Raw genomic sequence first — 22,203 nt, 5'->3', positions numbered from 1 at the left:
TCCAAGGGTCTATTGCTGCTTCGGGCACCTTATGGTCGATCTCCTGTGAGTCTAGATTTTCGAATCCGACGCAAAACTGACAGTTAATTGTAACGTTCAGAGCCTGTTAATGACGATGGAACACACAAATCGCGTCGCGATTCAACACATCGTCCTCCGGCCGACCTGTCTCCAAGGGTCTATTGCTGCCTCGGGCACCTTATGGTCGTTCTCCTGTGTGTCTAGATTTTCGAATCCGACGCAAAACTGACAGTTGATTGTAACGTTCAGAGCCTCTTAATGACGATGGAACACACAAATCGCGTCGCGATTCAATACATCGTCCTCCAGCCGACTTGTCTCCAAGGGTCTAGTGCTGCCTCGGGCACCTTATGGTATTTCCTCTGTGAGTCTAGATTTTCGAATCCGACGCAAAACTGACAGTTAATTGTAAGGTTCAGAGCCCCTTAATGACAATGGAACACACAAATCGCGTCGCGATTCAATACATCGTCCTCCGGCCGACCTGTCCCCAAGGGTCTATTGCTGCCTCGGGCACCTTATGGTCGATCTCCTGTGAGTCTAGATTTTCGAATCCGACGCAAAACTGACAGTTAATTGTAACGTTCAGAGCCTGTTAATGACGATGGAACACACAAATCGCGTCGCGAATCAATACATCGTCCTCCGGCCGACCTGTCTCCAAGGGTCTATTGCTGCCTCGGTCACCTTATGGTCGATCTCCTGTGAGTCTAGATTTTCGAATCCGACGCAAAACTGACAGTTAATTGTAAGGTTCAGGGCCTGTTCATGACGATGGAACACACAAATTGCGTCGAGATTCAATACATCGTCCTCCGGCCGACCTGTCTCCAAGGATCTATTGCTCCCTCGGGCACCTTATGGTCGTTCTCCTGTGAGTCTAGATTTACGAATCCGACGCAAAACTGACAGTTAATTGTAACGTTCAGAGCCTGTTAATGACGATGGAACACACAAATTGCGTCGCGATTCAATACATCGTCCTCCGGCCGACCTGTCTCCAAGGGTCTATTGCTGCCTCGGGCACCTTATGGTCGTTCTCCTGTGAGTCTAGATTTTCGAATCCGACGCAAAACTGACAGTTGATTGTAACGTTCAGAGCCTGTTAATGACGATGGAACACACAAATCGCGTCGCGATTCAATACATCGTCCTCCAGCCGACTTGTCTCCAAGGGTCTAGTGCTGCCTCGGGCACCTTATGGTCGTTCCTCTGTGAGTCTAGATTTTCGAATCCGACGCAAAACTGACAGTTAATTGTAAGGTTCAGAGCCCCTTAATGACAATGGAACACACAAATTGCGTCGCGATTCAATACATCGTCTTCCGGCCGACCTGTCTCCAAGGGTCTATTGCTGCCTCGGGCACCTTATGGTCGATCTCCTGTGAGTCTAGATTTTCGAATCCGACGCAAAACTGACAGTTAATTGTAACGTTCAGAGCCTGTTAATGACGATGGAACACACAAATCGCGTCGCGATTCAATACATCGTCCTCCGGCCGACCTGTCTCCAAGGGTCTATTGCTGCCTCGGGCACCTTATGGTCGATCTCCTGTGAGTCTAGATTTTCGAATCCGACGCAAAACTGACAGTTAATTGTAACGTTCAGAGCCTCTTAATGACAATGGAACACACAAATCGCGTCGCGATTCAATACATCGTCCTCCGGCCGACCTGTCTCCAAGGGTCTATTGCTGCCTCGGGCACCTTATGGTCGATCTCCTGTGAGTCTAGATTTTCGAATCCGACGCAAAACTGACAGTTATTTGTAACGTTCAGAGCCTGTTCATGACGATGGAACACACAAATTGCGTCGCGATTTAATACATCGTCCTCCGGCCGACCTGTCTCCAAGGGTCTATTGCTGCCTCGGGCACCTAATGGTCGATCTCCTGTGAGTCTAGATTTTCGAATCCGACGCAAAACTGACGGTTAATTGTAACGTTCAGAGCCTGTTAATGACGATGGAACACACAAATCGCGTCGCGATTCAATACATCGTCCTCCGGCCGACCTGCCTCCAAGTGTCTATTGCTGCCTCGGGCACCTTATGGTCGATCTCCTGTGAGTCTAGATTTTCGAATCCGACGCAAAACTGACAGTTAATTGTAACGTTCAGAGCCTGTTAATGACGATGGAACACACAAATCCCGTCGCGATTCAATACATCGTCCTCCGGCCGACCTGTCTCCAAGGGTCTATTGCTGCCTCGGGCACCTTATGGTCGATGTCCTGTGAGTCTAGATTTTCGAATCCGACGCCAAACTGACAGTTAATTGTAACGTTCAGAGCCCCTTAATGACAATGGAACACACAAATTGCGTCGCGATTCAATACATCGTCTTCCGGCCGACCTGTCTCCAAGGGTCTATTGCTGCCTCGGGCACCTTATGGTCGATCTCCTGTAAGTCTAGATTTTCGAATCCGACGCAAAACTGACAGTTAATTGTAACGTTCAGAGCCTGTTAATGACGATGTAACACACAAATCGCGTCGCGATTCAATACATCGTCCTCCGGCCGACCTGTCTCCAAGGGTCTATTGCTGCTTCGGGCACCTTATGGTCGTTTTCCTGTGAGTCTAGATTTTCGAATCCGACGCAAAACTGACAGTTAATTGTAACGTTCAGAGCCTGTTAATGACGATGGAACACACAAATCGCGTCGCGATTCAATACATCGTCCTCCGGCCGACCTGTCTCCAAGGGTCTATTGCTGCCTCGGGCACCTTATGGTCGATCTCCTGTGAGTCTAGATTTTCGAATCCGACGCAAAACTGACAGTTAATTGTAAGGTTCAGAGCCTGTTAATGACGATGGAACACACAAATTGCGTAGCGATTCAATACATCGTCCTCCGGCCGACCTGTCTCCAAGGGTCTATTGCTGCCTCGGGCACCTATTGGTCGATCTCCTGTGAGTCTAGATTTTCGAATCCGACGCAAAACTGACGGTTAATTGTAACGTTCAGAGCCTGTTAATGACGATGGAACACACAAATCGCGTCGCGATTCAATACATCGTCCTCCGGCCGACCTGTCTCCAAGGGTCTATTCCGGCCTAGGGCACCTTATGGTCGATCTCCTGTGAGTCTAGATTTTCGAATCCGACGCAAAACTGACAGTTAATTGTAACGTTCAGAGCCTGTTAATGACGATGGAACACACAAATCGCGTCGCGATTCAATACATCGTCCTCCGGCCGACCTGTCTCCAAGGGTCTATTGCTGCCTCGGGCACCTTATGGTCGATCTCCTGTGAGTCTAGATTTTCGAATCCGACGCAAAACTGACAGTTAATTGTAAGGTTCAGAGCCTGTTCATGACGATGGAACACACAAATTGCGTCGAGATTCAATACATCGTCCTCCGGCCGACCTGTCTCTAAGGATCTATTGCTCCGTCGGGCACCTTATGGTCGTTCTCCTGTGAGTCTAGATTTTCGAATCCGACGCAAAACTGACAGTTAATTGTAACGTTCAGAGCCTGTTAATGACGATGGAACACACAAATCGCGTCGCGATTCAATACATCGTCCTCCGGCCGACCTGTCTCCAAGGGTCTATTGCTGCCTCGGGCACCTTATGGTCGATCTCCTGTGAGTCTAGATTTTCGAATCCGACGCAAAACTGACAGTTAATTGTAACGTTCAGAGCCTGTTAATGACGATGGAACACACAAATCCCGTCGCGATTCAATACATCGTCCTCCGGCCGACCTGTCTCCAAGGGTCTATTGCTGCCTCGGGCACCTTATGGTCGATCTCCTGTGAGTCTAGATTTTCGAATCCGACGCCAAACTGACAGTTAATTGTAACGTTCAGAGCCCCTTAATGACAATGGAACACACAAATTGCGTCGCGATTCAATACATCGTCTTCCGGCCGACCTGTCTCCAAGGGTCTATTGCTGCCTCGGGCACCTTATGGTCGATCTCCTGTAAGTCTAGATTTTCGAATCCGACGCAAAACTGACAGTTAATTGTAACGTTCAGAGCCTGTTAATGACGATGTAACACACAAATCGCGTCGCGATTCAATACATCGTCCTCCGGCCGACCTGTCTCCAAGGGTCTATTGCTGCTTCGGGCATGGTCGTTTTCCTGTGAGTCTAGATTTTCGAATCCGACGCAAAACTGACAGTTAATTGTAACGTTCAGAGCCTGTTAATGACGATGGAACACACAAATCGCGTCGCGATTCAATACATCGTCCTCCGGCCGACCTGTCTCCAAGGGTCTATTGCTGCCTCGGGCACCTTATGGTCGATCTCCTGTGAGTCTAGATTTTCGAATCCGACGCAAAACTGACAGTTAATTGTAAGGTTCAGAGCCTGTTCATGACGATGGAACACACAAATTGCGTAGCGATTCAATACATCGTCCTCCGGCCGACCTGTCTCCAAGGGTCTATTGCTGCCTCGGGCACCTATTGGTCGATCTCCTGTGAGTCTAGATTTTCGAATCCGACGCAAAACTGACGGTTAATTGTAACGTTCAGAGCCTGTTAATGACGATGGAACACACAAATCGCGTCGCGATTCAATACATCGTCCTCCGGCCGACCTGTCTCCAAGGGTCTATTCCGGCCCCGGGCACCTTATGGTCGATCTCCTGTGAGTCTAGATTTTCGAATCCGACGCAAAACTGACAGTTAATTGTAACGTTCAGAGCCTGTTCATGACGATGGAACACACAAATCGCGTCGCGATTCAATACATCGTCCTCCGGCCGACCTGTCTCCAAGGGTCTATTGCTGCCTCGGGCACCTTATGGTCGATCTCCTGTGAGTCTAGATTTTCGAATCCGACGCAAAACTGACAGTTAATTGTAAGGTTCAGAGCCTGTTCATGACGATGGAACACACAAATTGCGTCGAGATTCAATACATCGTCCTCCGGCCGACTTGTCTCCAAGGGTCTAGTGCTGCCTCGGACACCGTATGGTCGTTCTCCTGTGAGTCTAGATTTTCGAATCCGACGCAAAACTGACAGTTAATTGTAACGTTCAGAGCCTGTTAATGACGATGGAACACACAAATTGCGTCGCGATTCAATACATCGTCCTCCGGCCGACCTGTCTCCAAGGGTCTATTGCTGCCTCGGGCACCTTATAGTCGTTCTCCTGTGAGTCTAGATTTTCGAATCCGACGCAAAACTGACAGTTGATTGTAACGTTCAGAACCTGTTAATGACGATGGAACACACAAATCGCGTCGCGATTCAATACATCGTCCTCCAGCCGACTTGTCTCCAAGGGTCTAGTGCTGCCTCGGGCACCTTATGGTCGTTCCTCTGTGAGTCTAGATTTTCGAATCCGACGCAAAACTGACAGTTAATTGTAAGGTTCAGAGCCCCTTAATGACAATGGAACACACAAATTGCGTCGCGATTCTATACATCGTCTTCCGGCCGACCTGTCTCCAAGAGTCTACTGCTGCCTCGGGCACCTTATGGTCGATCTCCTGTGAGTCTAGATTTTCGAATCCGACGCAAAACTGACAGTTAATTGTAACGTTCAGAGCCTGTTAATGACGATGGAACACACAAATCGCGTCGCGATTCAATACATCGTCCTCCGGCCGACCTGTCTCCAAGGGTCTATTGCTGCCTCGGGCACCTTATGGTCGATCTCCTGTGAGTCTAGATTTTCGAATCCGACGCAAAACTGACAGTTAATTGTAACGTTCAGAGCCTGTTAATGACGATGGAACACACAAATCGCGTCGCGATTCAATACATCGTCCTCCGGCCGACCTGTCTCCAAGGGTCTATTGCTGCCTCGGGCACCTTATGGTCGATCTCCTGTGAGTCTAGATTTTCGAATCCGACGCAAAACTGACAGTTAATTGTAACGTTCAGAGCCTGTTAATGACGATGGAACACACAAATCCCGTCGCGATTCAATACATCGTCCTCCGGCCGACCTGTCTCCAAGGGTCTATTGCTGCCTCGGGCACCTTATGGTCGATCTCCTGTGAGTCTAGATTTTCGAATCCGACGCAAAACTGACAGTTGATTGTAACGTTCAGAGCCTGTTAATGACGATGGAACACACAAATCGCGTCGCGATTCAATACATCGTCCTCCAGCCGACTTGTCTCCAAGGGTCTAGTGCTGCCTCGGGCACCTTATGGTCGTACCTCTGTGAGTCTAGATTTTCGAATCCGACGCAAAACTGACAGTTAATTGTAAGGTTCAGAGCCCCTTAATGACAATGGAACACACAAATTGCGTCGCGATTCATTACATCGTCTTCCGGCCGACCTGTCTCCAAGAGTCTACTGCTGCCTCGGGCACCTTATGGTCGATCTCCTGAGTCTAGATTTTCGAATCCGACGCAAAACTGACAGTTAATTGTAACGTTCAGAGCCTGTTAATGACGATGGAACACACAAATCGCGTCGCGATTCAATACATCGTCCTCCGGCCGACCTGTCTCCAAGGGTCTATTGCTGCCTCGGGCACCTTATGGTCGATCTCCTGTGAGTCTAGATTTTCGAATCCGACGCAAAACTGACAGTTAATTGTAACGTTCAGAGCCTGTTAATGACGATGGAACACACAAATCGCGTCGCGATTCAATACATCGTCCTCCGGCCGACCTGTCTCCAAGGGTCTATTGCTGCCTCGGGCACCTTATGGTCGATCTCCTGTGAGTCTAGATTTTCGAATCCGACGCAAAACTGACAGTTAATTGTAACGTTCAGAGCCTGTTAATGACGATGGAACACACAAATCGCGTCGCGATTCAATACATCGTCCTCCGGCCGACCTGTCTCCAAGGGTCTATTGCTGCCTCGGGCACCTTATGGTCGATCTCCTGTGAGTCTAGATTTTCGAATCCGACGCAAAACTGACAGTTAATTGTAACGTTCAGAGCCTGTTCATGACGATGGAACACACAAATTGCGTCGCGATTCAATACATCGTCCTCCAGCCGATTTGTCTCCAAGGGTCTAGTGCTGCCTCGGGCACCTTATGGTCGATCTCCTGTGAGTCTAGATTTTCGAATCCGACGCAAAACTGACAGTTAATTGTAAGGTTCAGAGCCTCTTAATGACAATGGAACACACAAATCGCGTCGCGATTCAATATATCGTCCTCCGGCCGACCTGTCTCCAAGGGTCTATTGCTGCCTCGGGCACCTTATGGTCGATCTCCTGTGAGTCTAGATTATCGAATCCGACGCAAAACTGACAGTTAATTGTAACGTTCAGAAACTGTTAATGACGATGGAACACACAAATCCCGTCGCGATTCAATACATCGTCCTCCGGCCGACCTGTCTCCAAGGGTCTATTGCTGCCTCGGGCACCTTATGGTCGATCTCCTGTGAGTTTAGATTTTCGAATCCGACGCAAAACAGACAGTTAATTGTAACGTTCAGAGCCTGTTAATGACGATGGAACACACAAATTGCGTCGCGATTCAATACATCGTCGTCCAGCCGATTTGTCTCCAAGGGTCTAGTGCTGCCTCGGGCACCTTATGGTCGATCTCCTGTGAGTCTAGATTTTCGAATCCGACGCAAAACTGACAGGTAATTGTTACGTTCAGAGCCTGTTAATGACGATGGAACACACAAATCCCGTCGCGATTCAATACATCGTCCTCCGGCCGACCTGTCTCCAAGGGTCTATTGCTGCCTCGGGCACCTTATGGTCGTTCTCCTGAGAGTCTAGATTTTCGAATCCGACGCAAAACTGACAGTTAATTGTAACGTTCAGAGCCTGTTAATGACGATGGAACACACAAATCCCGTCGCGATTCAATACATCGTCCTCCAGCCGATTTGTCTCCAAGGGTCTAGTGCTGCCTCGGGCACCTTATGGTCGTTCTCCTGTGAGTCTAGATTTTCGAATCCGACGCAAAACTGACAGTTAATTGTAAGGTTCAGGGCCTCTTAATGACAATGGAACACACAAATCGCGTCGCGATTCAATACATCGTCCTCCGGCCGACCTGTCTCCAAGGGTCTATTGCTGCCTCGGGCACCTTATGGTCGATCTCCTGTGAGTCTAGATTTTCGAATCCGACGCAAAACTGACAGTTAATTGTAACGTCCAGAGCCTGTTAATGACGATGGAACACACAAATCCCGTCGAGATTCAATACATCGTCCTCCGGCCGACCTGTCTCCAAGGGTCTATTGCTGCCTCGGGCACCTTATGGTCGATCTCCTGTGAGTCTAGATTTTCGAATCCGACGCAAAACTGACAGTTAATTGTAACGTTCAGAGCCTGTTAATGACGATGGAACACACAAATCGCGTCGCGATTCAATACATCGTCCTCCGGCCGACCTGTCTCCAAGGGTCTATTGCTGCCTCGGGCACCTTATGGTCGATCTCCTGTGAGTCTAGATTATCGAATCCGACGCAAATCTGACAGTTAATTGTAACGTTCAGAGCCTGTTAATGACGATGGAACATACAAATCGCGTCGCGATTCAATACATCGTCCTCCGGCCGACCTGTCTCCAAGGGTCTATTGCTGCCTCGGGCACCTTATGGTCGTTCTCCTGTGAGTCTAGATTTTCGAATCCGACGCAAAACTGACAGTTAATTGTAACGTCCAGAGCCTGTTAATGACGATGGAACACACAAATCCCGTCGAGATTCAATACATCGTCCTCCGGCCGACCTGTCTCCAAGGGTCTATTGCTGCCTCGGGCACCTTATGGTCGTTCTCCTGTGAGTCTAGATTTTCGAATCCGACGCAAAACTGACAGTTAATTGTAAGGTTCAGGGCCTCTTAATGACAATGGAACACACAAATCGCGTCGCGATTCAATACATCGTCCTCCGGCCGACCTGTCTCCAAGGGTCTATTGCTGCCTCGGGCACCTTATGGTCGATCTCCTGTGAGTCTAGATTTTCGAATCCGACGCAAAACAGACAGTTAATTGTAACGTCCAGAGCCTGTTAATGACGATGGAACACACAAATCCCGTCGAGATTCAATACATCGTCCTCCGGCCGACCTGTCTCCAAGGGTCTATTGCTGCCTCGGGCACCTTATGGTCGATCTCCTGTGAGTCTAGATTTTCGAATCCGACGCCAAACTGACAGTTAATTGTAACGTTCAGAGCCTGTTAATGACGATGGAACACACAAATCGCGTCGCGATTCAATACATCGTCCTCCGGCCGACCTGTCTCCAAGGGTCTATTGCTGCCTCGGGCACCTTATGGTCGTTCTCCTGTGAGTCTAGATTTTCGAATCCGACGCAAAACTGACAGTTGATTGTAACGTTCAGAGCCTGTTAATGACGATGGAACACACAAATCGCGTCGCGATTCAATACATCGTCCTCCGGCCGACCTGTCTCCAAGGGTCTATTGCTGCCTCGGGCACCTTATGGTCGATCTCCTGTGAGTCTAGATTTTCGAATCCGACGCAAAACTGACAGTTAATTGTAACGTTCAGAGCCTGTTAATGACGATGGAACACACAAATCCCGTCGCGATTCAATACATCGTCCTCCGGCCGACCTGTCTCCAAGGGTCTATTGCTGCCTCGGGCACCTTATGGTCGATCTCCTGTGAGTCTAGATTTTCGAATCCGACGCAAAACTGACAGTTAATTGTAACGTTCAGAGCCTGTTAATGACGATGGAACACACAAATCGCGTCGCGATTCAATACATCGTCCTCCAGCCGACCTGTCTCCAAGGGTCTATTGCTGCCTCGGGCACCTTATGGTCGATCTCCTGTGAGTCTAGATTTTCGAATCCGACGCAAAACTGACAGTTGATTGTAACGTTCAGAGCCTGTTCATGACGATGGAACACACAAATTGCGTCGAGATTCAATACATCGTCCTCCGGCCGACCTGTCTCCAAGGGTCTATTGCTGCCTCGGGCACCTTATGGTCGATCTCCTGTGAGTCTAGATTTTCGAATCCGACGCAAAACTGACAGTTAATTGTAACGTTCAGAGCCTGTTAATGACGATGGAACACACAAATCGCGTCGCGATTCAATACATCGTCCTCCGGCCGACCTGTCTCCAAGGGTCTATTGCTGCCTCGGGCACCTTATGGTCGATCTCCTGTGAGTCTAGATTTTCGAATCCGACGCAAAACTGACAGTTGATTGTAACGTTCAGAGCCTGTTAATGACGATGGAACACACAAATCGCGTCGCGATTCAATACATCGTCCTCCAGCCGACTTGTCTCCAAGGGTCTAGTGCTGCCTCGGGCACCTTATGGTCGTTCCTTTGTGAGTCTAGATTTTCGAATCCGACGCAAAACTGACAGTTAATTGTAACGTTCAGAGCCTGTTAATGACGATGGAACACACAAATCGCGTCGCGATACAATACATCGTCCTCCGGCCGACCTGTCTCCAAGAATCTATTGCTGCCTCGGGCACCTTATGGTCGATCTCCTGTGAGTCTAGATTTTCGAATCCGACGCAAAACTGACAGTTAATTGTAACGTTCAGAGCCTGTTAATGATGATGGAACACACAAATCCCGTCGCGATTCAATACATCGTCCTCCGGCCGACCTGCCTCCAAGGGTCTATTGCTGCCTCGGGCACCTTATGGTCGATCTCCTGTGAGTCTAGATTTTCGAAACCGACGCAAACCTGACAGTTAATTGTAACGTTCAGAGCCTGTAAATGACGATGGAACACACAAATCGCGTCGCGATTCAATACATCGTCCTCCAGACGACTTGTCTCCAAGGGTCTAGTGCTGCCTCGGGCACCTTATGGTCGATCTCCTGTGAGTCTAGATTATCGAATCCGACGCAAATCTGACAGTTAATTGTAACGTTCAGAGCCTGTTAATGACGATGGAACACACAAATCGCGTCGCGATTCAATACATCGTCCTCCGGCCGACCTGTCTCCAAGGGTCTATTGCTGCTTCGGGCACCTTATGGTCGATCTCCTGTGAGTCTAGATTTTCGAATCCGACGCAAAACTGACAGTTAATTGTAACGTTCAGAGCCTGTTAATGACGATGGAACACACAAATCGCGTCGCGATTCAATACATCGTCCTCCGGCCGACCTGTCTCCAAGGGTCTATTGCTGCCTCGGGCACCTTATGGTCGATCTCCTGTGAGTCTAGATTTTCGAATCCGACGCAAAACTGACAGTTGATTGTAAGGTTCAGGGCCTCTTAATGACAATGGAACACACAAATCGCGACGCGATTCAATACATCGTCCTCCGGCCGACCTGTCTCCAAGGGTCTATTGCTGCCTCGGGCACCTTATGGTCGATCTCCTGTGAGTCTAGATTTTCGAATCCGACGCAAAACTGACAGTTAATTGTATCGTCCAGAGCCTGTTAATGACGATGGAACACACAAATCCCGTCGAGATTCAATACATCGTCCTCCGGCCGACCTGTCTCCAAGGGTCTATTGCTGCCTCGGGCACCTTATGGTCGATCTCCTGTGAGTCTAGATTTTCGAATCCGACGCAAAACTGACAGTTAATTGTATCGTCCAGAGCCTGTTAATGACGATGGAACACACAAATCCCGTCGAGATTCAATACATCGTCCTCCGGCCGACCTGTCTCCAAGGGTCTATTGCTGCCTCGGGCACCTTATGGTCGATCTCCTGTGAGTCTAGATTTTCGAATCCGACGCCAAACTGACAGTTAATTGTAAAGTTCAGAGCCTGTTAATGACGATGGAACACACAAATCGCGTCGCGATTCAATACATCGTCCTCCGGCCGACCTGTCTCCAAGGGTCTATTGCTGCCTCGGGCACCTTATGGTCGTTCTCCTGTGAGTCTAGATTTTCGAATCCGACGCAAAACTGACAGTTGATTGTAACGTTCAGAGCCTGTTAATGACGATGGAACACACAAATCGCGTCGCGATTCAATACATCGTCCTCCAGCCGACTTGTCTCCAAGGGTCTAGTGCTGCCTCGGGCACCTTATGGTCGTTCCTCTGTGAGTCTAGATTTTCGAATCCGACGCAAAACTGACAGTTAATTGTAAGGTTCAGAGCCCCTTAATGACAATGGAACACACAAATCGCGTCGCGATTCAATACATCGTCTTCCGGCCGACCTGTCTCCAAGGGTCTATTGCTACCTCGGGCACCTTATGGTCGATCTCCTGTGAGTCTAGATTTTCGAATCCGACGCAAAACTGACGGTTAATTGTAACGTTCAGAGCCTGTTAATGACGATGGAACACACAAATCGCGTCGCGATTCAATACATCGTCCTCCGGCCGACCTGCCTCCAAGTGTCTATTGCTGCCTCGGGCACCTTATGGTCGATCTCCTGTGAGTCTAGATTTTCGAATCCGACGCAAAACTGACAGTTAATTGTAACGTTCAGAGCCTGTTAATGACGATGGAACACACAAATCGCGTCGCGATTCAATACATCGTCCTCCGGCCGACCTGTCTCCAAGGGTCTATTGCTGCCTCGGGCACCTTATGGTCGATCTCCTGTGAGTCTAGATTTTCGAATACGACGCAAAACTGACAGTTAATTGTAACGTTCAGAGCCTGTTAATGACGATGGAACACACAAATCGCGTCGCGATTCAATACATCGTCCTCCAGCCGACCTGTCTCCAAGGGTCTATTGCTGCCTCGGGCACCTTATGGTCGATCTCCTGTGAGTCTAGATTTTCGAATCCGACGCAAAACTGACAGTTGATTGTAACGTTCAGAGCCTGTTCATGACGATGGAACACACAAATTGCGTCGAGATTCAATACATCGTCCTCCGGCCGACCTGTCTCCAAGGGTCTATTGCTGCCTCGGGCACCTTATGGTCGATCTCCTGTGAGTCTAGATTTTCGAATCCGACGCAAAACTGACAGTTAATTGTAACGTTCAGAGCCTGTTAATGACGATGGAACACACAAATCGCGTCGCGATTCAATACATCGTCCTCCGGCCGACCTGTCTCCAAGGGTCTATTGCTGCCTCGGGCACCTTATGGTCGATCTCCTGTGAGTCTAGATTTTCGAATCCGACGCAAAACTGACAGTTAATTGTAACGTTCAGAGCCTGTTAATGACGATGGAACACACTAATCCCGTCGCGATTCAATACATCGTCCTCCGGCCGACCTGCCTCCAAGGGTCTATTGCTGCCTCGGGCACCTTATGGTCGATCTCCTGTGAGTTTAGATATTCGAATCCGACGCAAAACTGACAGTTAATTGTAACGTTCAGAGCCTGTTAATGACGATGGAACACACAAATTGCGTCGCGATTCAATACATCGTCGGCCAGCCGATTTGTCTCCAAGGGTCTAGTGCTGCCTCGGGCACCTTATGGTCGATCTCCTGTGAGTCTAGATTTTCGAATCCGACGCAAAACTGACAGTTAATTGTAAGGTTCAGAGCCTGTTCATGACGATGGAACACACAAATTGCGTCGCGATTCAATACATCGTCCTCCGGCCGACCTGTCTCCAAGGGTCTATTGCTGCCTCGGGCACCTTATGGTCGTTCTCCTGTGAGTCTAGATTTTCGAATCCGACGCAAAACTGACAGTTGATTGTAACGTTCAGAGCCTGTTAATGACGATGGAACACACAAATCGCGTCGCGATTCAATACATCGTCCTCCAGCCGACTTGTCTCCTAGGGTCTAGTGCTGCCTCGGGCACCTTATGGTCGTTCCTCTGTGAGTCTAGATTTTCGAATCCGACGCAAAACTGACAGTTAATTGTAAGGTTCAGAGCCCCTTAATGACAACGGAACACACAAATTGCGTCGCAATTCAATACATCGTCTTCCGGCCGACCTGTCTCCAAGGGTCTATTGCTGCCTCGGGCACCTTATGGTCGATCTCCTGTGAGTCTAGATTTTCGAATCCGACGCAAAACTGACAGTTAATTGTAACGTTCAGAGCCTGTTAATGACGATGGAACACACAAATCGCGTCGCGATTCAATACATCGTCCTCCGGCCGACCTGTCTCCAAGGGTCTATTGCTGCTTCGGGCACCTTATGGTCGATCTCCTGTGAGTCTAGATTTTCGAATCCGACGCAAAACTGACAGTTAATTGTAACGTTCAGAGCCTGTTAATGACGATGGAACACACAAATCGCGTCGCGATTCAATACATCGTCCTCCGGCCGACCTGTCTCCAAGGGTCTATTGCTGCCTCGGGCACCTTATGGTCGATCTCCTGTGAGTCTAGATTTTCGAATCCGACGCAAAACTGACAGTTGATTGTAAGGTTCAGAGCCTGTTAATGACGATAGAACACACAAATTGCGTCGCGATTCAATACATCGTCCTCCGGCCGACCTGTCTCCAAGGGTCTATTGCTGCCTCGGGCACCTTATGGTCGTTCTCCTGAGTGTCTAGATTTTCGAATCCGACGCAAAACTGACAGTTAATTGTAACGTTCAGAGCCTGTTAATGACGATGGAACACACAAATCGCGTCGCGATTCAATACATCGTCCTCCAGCCGACCTGTCTCCAAGGGTCTATTGCTGCCTCGGGCACCTTATGGTCGTTCTCCTGTGAGTCTAGATTTTCGAATCCGACGCAAAACTGACAGTTAATTGTAAGGTTCAGGGCCTCTTAATGACAATGGAACACACAAATCGCGTCGCGATTCAATACATCGTCCTCCGGCCGACCTGTCTCCAAGAGTCTATTGCTGCCTCGGGCACCTTATGGTCGATCTCCTGTAAGTCTAGATTTTCGAATCCGACGCAAAACTGACAGTTAATTGTAACGTCCAGAGCCTGTTAATGACGATGGAACACACAAATCCCGTCGCGATTCAATACATCCTCCTCCGGCCGACCTGTCTCCAAGGGTCTAGTGCTGCCTCGGGCACCTTATGATCGATCTCCTGTGAGTCTAGATTTTCGAATCCGACGCAAAACTTACAGTTAATTGTAAGGTTCACAGCCTCTTAATTACAATGGAACACACAAATCGCGTCGCAATACAATACGTCGTCCTCCGGCCGACCTGTCTCCAAGGGTCTATTGCTGCCTCGGGCACCTTATGGTCGACCTCCTGTGAGTCTAGATTTTCAATCCGACGCAAAACTGACTGTTAATTGTAACGTTCAGAGCCTGTTAATGACGATGGAACACACAAATTGCGTAGCGATTCAATACATCGTCCTCCAGCCGACTTGTCTCCAAGGGTCTAGCGCTGCCTCGGACACCGTATGGTCGTTCTCCTGTGAGTCTTGATTTTCGAATCCGACGCAAAACTGACAGTTAATTGTAAGGCTCAGAGCCTCTTAATGGCAATGGAACACACAAATCGCGTCGCGATTCAATACATCGTCCTCCGGCCGACTTGTTTCCAAGGGACTATTGCTGCCTCGGGCACCTTATGGTCGATCTCCTGTGAGTCTAGATTTTCGAAACCGACGCAGTTAATTGTAACGTTCAGAGCCTGTTAATGACGATGGAACACACAAATCCCGTCGCGATTCAATACATCGTCCTCCGGCCGACCTGTCTCCAAGGGTCTATTGCTGCCTCGGGCACCTTATGGTCGATCTCCTTTGAGTCTAGATTTTCGAATCCGACGCCAAACTGACAGTTAATTGTAACGTTCAGAGCCTGTTAATGACGATGGAACACACAAATCTTGTCGCGATTCAAAACATCGTCCTCCGGCCGACCTGTCTCCAAGGGTCTATTGCTGCCTCAGGCACCTTATGGTCGATCTCCTGTGAGTCTAGATTTTCGAATCCGACGCAAAACTGACAGTTAATTGTAACGTTCAGAGCCTGTCAATGACGATGGAACACACAAATCGCGTCGCGATTCAATACATCGTCCTCCGGCCGACCTGCCTCCAAGTGTCTATTGCTGCCTCGGGCACCTTATGGTCGATCTCCTGTGAGTCTAGATTTTCGAATCCGACGCAAAACTGACAGTTAATTGTAACGTTCAGAGCCTGTTAATGACGATGGAACACACAAATCCCGTCGCGATTCAATACATCGTCCTCCGGCCGACCTGTCTCCAAGGGTCTATTGCTGCCTCGGGCACCTTATGGTCGATGTCTTGTGAGTCTAGATTTTCGAATCCGACGCCAAACTGACAGTTAATTGTAACGTTCAGAGCCTGTTAATGACGATGGAACACAAAAATCCCGTCGCGATTCAATACATCGTCCTCCGGCCGACCTGTCTCCAAGGGTCTATTGCTGCCTCGGGCACCTTATGGTCGATCTCCTGTGAGTCTAGATTTTCGAATCCGACGCAAAACTGACAGTTAATTGTAAGGTTCAGAGCCTCGTAATGACAATGGAACACACAAATCGCGTCGCGATTCAATACATCGTCCTCCGGCCGACCTGTCTCCAAGGGTCTATTGCTGCCTCGGGCACCTTATGGTCCATCTCCTGTGAGTCTAGATTTTCGAATCCGACGCAAAACTGACAGTTAATTGTAACGTTCAGAGCCTGTTAATGACGATGGAACACACAAATCCCGTCGCGATTCAATACATCGTCCTCCGGCCGACCTGTCTCCAAGGGTCTATTGCTGCCTCGGGCACCTTATGGTCGATCTCCTGTGAGTTTAGATTTTCGAATCCGACGCAAAACTGACAGTTAATTGTAACGTTCAGAGCCTGTTAATGACGATGGAACACACAAATCGCGTCGCGATTCAATACATCGTCCTCCAGCCGACTTGTCTCCAAGGGTCTAGTGCTGCCTCGGGCACCTTATGGTCGTTCCTTTGTGAGTCTAGATTTTCGAATCCGACGCAAAACTGACAGTTAATTGTAACGTTCAGAGCCTGTTAATGACGATGGAACACACAAATCGCGTCGCGATTCAATACATCGTCCTCCGGCCGACCTGTCTCCAAGGGTCTATTGCTGCCTCGGGCACCTTATGGTCGATCTCCTGTGAGTCTAGATTTTCGAATCCGACGCAAAACTGACAGTTAATTGTAACGTTCAGAGCCTGTTAATGACGATGGAACACACAAATCCCGTCGCGATTCAATACATCGTCCTCCGGCCGACCTGCCTCCAAGGGTCTATTGCTGCCTCGGGCACCTTATGGTCGATCTCCTGTGAGTCTAGATTTTCGAAACCGACGCAAACCTGACAGTTAATTGTAACGTTCAGAGCCTGTAAATGACGATGGAACACACAAATCGCGTCGCGATTCAATACATCGTCCTCCAGACGACTTGTCTCCAAGGGTCTAGTGCTGCCACGGGCACCTTATTGTCGTTCTCCTGTGAGTCTAGATTTTCGAATCCGACGCAAAACTGACAGTTCATTGTAACGTTCAGAGCCTGTTCATGACGATGGAACACACAAATGGCGTCGCGATTCAATACATCGTCCTCCAGCCGACCTGTCTCCAAGGGTCTATTGCTGCCTCGGGCACCTTATGGTCGATCTCCTGTGAGTCTAGATTTTCGAATCCGACGCAAAACTGACAGTTAATTGTAACGTTCAGAGCCTGTTAATGACGATGGAACACACAAATCGCGTCGCGATACAATACATCGTCCTCCGGCCGACCTGTCTCCAAGGGTCTATTGCTGCCTCGGGCACCTTATGGTCGATCTCCTGTGAGTTTAGATTTTCGAATCCGACGCAAAACTGACAGTTAATTGTAACGTTCAGAGCCTGTTAATGACGATGGAACACACAAATTGCGTCGCGATTCAATACATCGTCGTCCAGCCGATTTGTCTCCAAGGGTCTAGTGCTGCCTCGGGCACCTTATGGTCGATCTCCTGTGAGTCTAGATTTTCGAATCCGACGCAAAACTGACAGTTAATTGTAAGGTTCAGAGCCTGTTCATGACGATGGAACACACAAATTGCGTCGCGATTCAATACATCGTCCTCCGGCCGACCTGTCTCCAAGGGTCTATTGCTGCCTCGGGCACCTTATGGTCGTTCTCCTGTGAGTCTAGATTTTCGAATCCGACGCAAAACTGACAGTTGATTGTAACGTTCAGAGCCTGTTAATGACGATGGAACACACAATTCGCGTCGCGATTCAATACATCGTCCTCCAGCCGACTTGTCTCCTAGGGTCTAGTGCTGCCTCGGGCACCTTATGGTCGTTCCTCTGTGAGTCTAGATTTTCGAATCCGACGCAAAACTGACAGTTAATTGTAAGGTTCAGAGCCCCTTAATGACAACGGAACACACAAATTGCGTCGCAATTCAATACATCGTCTTCCGGCCGACCTGTCTCCAAGGGTCTATTGCTGCCTCGGGCACCTTATGGTCGATCTCCTGTGAGTCTAGATTTTCGAATCCGACGCAAAACTGACAGTTAATTGTAACGTTCAGAGCCTGTTAATGACGATGGAACACACAAATCGCGTCGCGATTCAATACATCGTCCTCCGGCCGACCTGTCTCCAAGGGTCTATTGCTGCTTCGGGCACCTTATGGTCGATCTCCTGTGAGTCTAGATTTTCGAATCCGACGCAAAACTGACAGTTAATTGTAACGTTCAGAGCCTGTTAATGACGATGGAACACACAAATCGCGTCGCGATTCAATACATCGTCCTCCGGCCGACCTGTCTCCAAGGGTCTATTGCTGCCTCGGGCACCTTATGGTCGATCTCCTGTGAGTCTAGATTTTCGAATCCGACGCAAAACTGACAGTTAATTGTAACGTCCAGAGCCTGTTAATGACGATAGAACACACAAATTGCGTCGCGATTCAATACATCGTCCTCCGGCCGACCTGTCTCCAAGGGTCTATTGCTGCCTCGGGCACCTTATGGTCGTTCTCCTGTGAGTCTAGATTTTCGAATCCGACGCAAAACTGACAGTTAATCGTAATGTTCAGAGCCTGTTAATGACGATGGAACACACAAATCGCGTCGTGATTCAATACATCGTCCTCCAGCCGACCTGTCTCCAAGGGTCTAGTGCTGCCTCGGGCACCTTATGGTCGTTCTCCTGTGAGTCTAGATTTTCGAATCCGACGCAAAACTGACAGTTAATTGAAGGTTCAGGGCCTCTTAATGACAATGGAACACACAAATCGCGTCGCGATTCAATACATCGTCCTCCGGCCGACCTGTCTCCAAGGGTCTATTGCTGCCTCGGGCACCTTATGGTCGATCTCCTGTGAGTCTAGATTTTCGAATCCGACGCAAAACTGACAGTTAATTGTAACGTCCAGAGCCTGTTAATGACGATGGAACACACAAATCCCGTCGCGATTCAATACATCCTCCTCCGGCCGACCTGTCTCCAAGGGTCTAGTGCTGCCTCGGGCCCCTTATGGTCGATCTCCTGTGAGTCTAGATTTTCGAATCCGACGCAAAACTTACAGTTAATTGTAACGTTCAGAGCCTGTTAATGACGATGGAACACACTAATTGCGTCGCGATTCAATACATCGTCCTCCGGCCGACCTGTCTCCAAGGGTCTATTGCTGCCTCGGGCACCTTATGGTCGATCTCCTGTGAGTCTAGATTTTCGAAACCGACGCAGTTAATTGTAACGTTCAGAGCCTGTTAATGACGATGGAACACACAAATCCCGTCGCGATTCAATACATCGTCCTCCGGCCGACCTGTCTCCAAGGGTCTATTGCTGCCTCGGGCACCTTATGGTCGATCTCCTTTGAGTCTAGATTTTCGAATCCGACGCCAAACTGACAGTTAATTGTAACGTTCAGAGCCTGTTAATGACGATGGAACACACAAATCCCGTCGCGATTCAATACATCGTCCTCCGGCCGACCTGTCTCCAAGGGTCTATTGCTGCCTCGGGCACCTTATGGTCGATCTCCTGTGAGTCTAGATTTTCGAATCCGACGCAAAACTGACAGTTAATTGTAACGTTCAGAGCCTGTTAATGACGATGGAACACACAAATCGCGTCGCGATTCAATACATCGTCCTCCGGCCGACCTGCCTCCAAGGGTCTATTGCTGCCTCGGGCACCTTATGGTCGATCTCCTGTGAGTCTAGATTTTCGAATCCGACGCAAAACTGACAGTTAATTGTAACGTTCAGAGCCTGTTAATGACGATGGAACACACAAATCCCGTCGCGATTCAATAAATCGTCCTCCGGCCGACCTGTCTCCAAGGGTCTATTGCTGCCTCGGGCACCTTATTGTCGTTCTCCTGTGAGTCTAGATTTTCGAATCCGACGCAAAACTGACAGTTAATTGTAACGTTCAGAGCCTGTTAATGACGATGGAACACACAAATGGCGTCGCGATTCAATACATCGTCCTCCAGCCGACCTGTCTCCAAGGGTCTATTGCTGCCTCGGGCACCTTATGGTCGATCTCCTGTGAGTCTAGATTTTCGAATCCGACGCAAAACTGACAGTTAATTGTAACGTTCAGAGCCTGTTAATGACGATGGAACACACAAATCCCGTCGCGATACAATACATCGTCCTCCGGCCGACCTGTCTCCAAGGGTCTATTGCTGCCTCGGGCACCTTATGGTCGATCTCCTGTGAGTTTAGATTTTCGAATCCGACGCAAAACTGACAGTTAATTGTAACGTTCAGAGCCTGTTAATGACGATGGAACACACAAATTGCGTCGCGATTCAATACATCGTCGTCCAGCCGATTTGTCTCCAAGGGTCTAGTGCTGCCTCGGGCACCTTATGGTCGATCTCCTGTGAGTCTAGATTTTCGAATCCGACGCAAAACTGACAGTTAATTGTAAGGTTCAGAGCCTGTTCATGACGATGGAACACACAAATTGTGTCGCGATTCAATACATCGTCCTCCGGCCGACCTGTCTCCAAGGGTCTATTGCTGCCTCGGGCACCTTATGGTCGTTCTCCTGTGAGTCTAGATTTTCGAATCCGACGCAAAACTGACAGTTGATTGTAACGTTCAGAGCCTGTTAATGACGATGGAACACACAAATCGCGTCGCGATTCAATACATCGTCCTCCAGCCGACTTGTCTCCTAGGGTCTAGTGCTGCCTCGGGCACCTTATGGTCGTTCCTCTGTGAGTCTAGATTTTCGAATCCGACGCAAAACTTACAGTTAATTGTAAGGTTCACAGCCTCTTAATTACAATGGAACACACAAATCGCGTCGCAATACAATACGTCGTCCTCCGGCCGACCTGTCTCCAAGGGTCTATTGCTGCCTCGGGCACCTTATGGTCGACCTCCTGTGAGTCTAGATTTTCAATCCGACGCAAAACTGACTGTTAATTGTAACGTTCAGAGCCTGTTAATGACGATGGAACACACAAATTGCGTTGCGATTCAATACATCGTCCTCCAGCCGACTTGTCTCCAAGGGTCTAGAGCCGCCTCGGACATCGAATGGTCGTTCTCCTGTGAGTCTTGATTTTCGAATCCGACGCAAAACTGACAGTTAATTGTAAGGCTCAGAGCCTCTTAATGGCAATGGAACACACAAATCGCGTCGCGATTCAATACATCGTCCTCCGGCCGACTTGTTTCCAAGGGACTATTGCTGCCTCGGGCACCTTATGGTCGATCTCCTGTGAGTCTAGATTTTCGAAACCGACGCAGTTAATTGTAACGTTCAGAGCCTGTTAATGACGATGGAACACACAAATCCCGTCGCGATTCAATACATCGTCCTCCGGCCGACCTGTCTCCAAGGGTCTATTGCTGCCTCGGGCACCTTATGGTCGATCTCCTTTGAGTCTAGATTTTCGAATCCGACGCCAAACTGACAGTTAATTGTAACGTTCAGAGCCTGTTAATGACGATGGAACACACAAATGCCGTCGCGATTCAATACATCGTCCTCCGGCCGACCTGTCTCCAAGGGTCTATTGCTGCCTCGGGCACCTTATGGTCGATCTCCTGTGAGTCTAGCTTTTCGAATCCGACGCAAAACTGCCAGTTAATTGTAACGTTCAGAGCCTGTTAATGACGATGGAACACACAAATCCCGTCGCGATTCAATACATCGTCCTCCGGCCGACCTGCCTCCAAGTGTCTATTGCTGCCTCGGGCACCTTATGGTCGATCTCCTGTGAGTCTAGATTTTCGAATCCGACGCAAAACTGCCAGTTAATTGTAACGTTCAGAGCCTGTTAATGACGATGGAACACACAAATCGCGTCGCGATTCAATACATCGTCCTCCGGCCGACCTGCCTCCAAGTGTCTATTGCTGCCTCGGGCACCTTATGGTCGATCTCCTGTGAGTCTAGATTTTCGAATCCGACGCAAAACTGACAGTTAATTGTAACGTTCAGAGCCTGTTAATGACGATGGAACACACAAATCCCGTCGCGA

This window comes from Schistocerca nitens, chromosome 8 (genome assembly GCF_023898315.1).
Source record: "Schistocerca nitens isolate TAMUIC-IGC-003100 chromosome 8, iqSchNite1.1, whole genome shotgun sequence".
Classification (NCBI taxonomy): domain Eukaryota; kingdom Metazoa; phylum Arthropoda; class Insecta; order Orthoptera; family Acrididae; genus Schistocerca; species Schistocerca nitens.
The sequence above is the reverse complement of the archived record's forward strand: the minus strand, read 5'-3'. Positions refer to the sequence as shown.